This window comes from Helianthus annuus, chromosome 3, assembly GCF_002127325.2.
Source record: "Helianthus annuus cultivar XRQ/B chromosome 3, HanXRQr2.0-SUNRISE, whole genome shotgun sequence".
NCBI lineage: Eukaryota > Viridiplantae > Streptophyta > Magnoliopsida > Asterales > Asteraceae > Helianthus > Helianthus annuus.
This window is the reverse complement of record NC_035435.2, coordinates 9,346,885-9,349,564: the sequence shown is the minus strand read 5'-3', so window position 1 is coordinate 9,349,564 and position 2,680 is coordinate 9,346,885.

The following is a 2,680-nucleotide window of genomic DNA, read 5'->3' as shown; positions in this document are numbered from 1 at the left end:
TATAGCAATTAATCAAGGGTAGATATATGGTTTTCTGAGTTTCTTTAACTCAAGGAGGTTTTTGATTTATACTTTATATATATATATATGAACATACATATATATAAATACGTCAACATAATCAAAATGATGACTTTTCATGAAAATCTCAAAGTTATGTGAAAATTCTAAGTATTTGAGAAACTTAGTTGTTTGTAGAATAATTGGTTAATAAATCGTTCCTACTTAAATTAAGACATGTAGACCAATTTGAGGGATTGCGCTAATACAAAAACGGAACGCACCCTAAGGTGAGTGTCACTAACCCCCCTTTTACTGTTTTATATATTGTTTTGGGGGAAGAACACGCCTTAAAAGGATAATTATACGTTTTTGTATAAAATATACTTTTGCATAATCTAAAATATATTTTCATGGAAAATATGAATTTGAAATAATATGTTATGTTTTCATGGAAAACATGGATTTAGAAATGTGTATGATATAAAATTGTTTTCAAGGAAAATGAGATTTTAGTTGATATAAAGACTTTCAACGCGAAACGCGGGGTATGACGGTGTTTTATTTACACCGTGTATTAAATCTAACTTTTTAGTAGGATATATATATATATTGTTCATTGAGACTGGCATATTGAGTGACCTCAATTACGAGGCGTTTGGCACAAGGCGCCAATTTAATCATTAAATATGTGTGGGATGGTTGATAGATCTATCAGGTTGACAACCCCGTCGTGACTAGTAGCTCCGTGTCCATATAGCGGCGAATTTTACTATTTTGAGTGTCTAGCTTGATTATACCCTCACTGTTAGTATATAGCTCGTAATGCCCATGGCTTTATAGCCTAGTGGCATCTTGGTGGTGGGATAAGGCTTTGGGACTAATAGGTCCTGGGTTCGATTCCCACAAGGGGGGTTTTCCCATGTTTATTGGGTTTCCTCCCGAATTGGTGTGGCATTATGCCTTAGTGGAGATGGATATGATCGGGTGGTTCCTCTGGTGGCACGATGATACTCCAGTGGTCCGTCAGTGATCCAAATTTGCCGTTCAAAAAAAAAAAAAAGTATATAGCTCGTAATGTCTTGCAAACTTACAAATCTGAACGATTGGACTATAAATTTAATATTTAAAACTTGCGAAGATGATCTGTATCGGAGGTTTTCGGAAAACGCTTACGATAGCTGACCCTCGGATTTTGATAGAGGAAATAAATTTACTTTCTTAATTATATGTGAATGTTTTATCATTAAAAAATCCTAGTAAGAAAGTTTTCCTTAAACAAATTGTTACAAATTTGAACATGTGAACTCACCTTTCTCTATGTTGACACTTGATTTTTACGTGTTCTTCAAGTACACGAGTTCGGCTTCGGGATTTTGGCATATCTTGTGGTAGTGATGCTTGTCGTCTTTAAAAATGTTTTGGACAACTTTTAAAAACTAATCTGGTACCGTGTGTATTTGGATCCATAAGGGTCAATACTCCTATGACTATGCCGTGGTTGTGGATTGTGTTTATCTTTAAACTCTAAAAATCATGTTTTAAATAAGTTGTACGTCCAAAATAAACAATGCATCGTCTACTAAGATATTTATGGGTACCAACCTCCGTCACCGCCACATTTGTATTTCCGCTGCGTCGTTTTTAGGGTGTGACAGCTATTAGGTTTTGAATGTTGATGATGAAGAAAGAAATATGGTTGTGGCACAATTCAAAATTTATAAAAACGTATAGGGTAAATACCCAAAACAACAATTTTATATAAAATTTTTTAACTTTTATATATTTACTCACTGCTTTCTTTAATTTAGTATTTAAAATATATTTTTTGTTTCGTTATTGTTTTTATTTGAGAAATTAGCCTGTAATAATCCTCACTAGACGTTATTGGCCATTAGAAGTCCCATCTTTGAATATTCCCTCTGCCAGTCTAATATTTCACTTATATTTTTCCTCCTCCGGTCCCCCGTTAAAAAGAACTTAACGAAGTTAAGTTTTTTCCCGAATTACAAACAAATGTTTTAGGGCTTTTGATCAGAATGACGATTCGAGTCGATTGACATAAAACTTACCTCGAAAAGGGGCTCCTAACGACTTGATTTTTGTTAATTGGAAGTTTAAACACCCGAATTGAAGCATCTTTTTCGTCGTTTGGAGCATCGTTTCGAGGTAAGTTTTACGTCAATCGACTGGTATCGTCGTTCTGATCAAAAGCCCTAAAACACTTATTTGTAATTCAAAAGAAAAAAAAAAACTTAACTCCGTTAAGTTTTTTTAACGGGGAACTAGTGAAGAAAAATAGGTGAAAGGTAGAACTCACATGGGGAATATTCAAAGGTGGGACTTGTAATGATCAAATAACGTCTAGTAGAGATTATTACGGGTCAATTTCACTTTTTATTTTGTTTAGTTATTTTATTGTCATTTCTAATTAATACATTATTTAATTTAATGTAGTTAAAATACACTTGCATAAAAAAAAACCTCAATTAATTGGTTAAGTGTCTAGTTTAGCGTTAGTAATTTAAATTTTAAAGTCGTTACAGTGATCATAGTAGATCAATCACCAAAAATAGGAACACGTGTATAAAAATTTACACTGCGACACCCGATCATAAAAGTCTGGTTCCGCTCGCAACTCGCAAGGTTTCGCGGCACTGACTAGGTACGATTAGTCAGG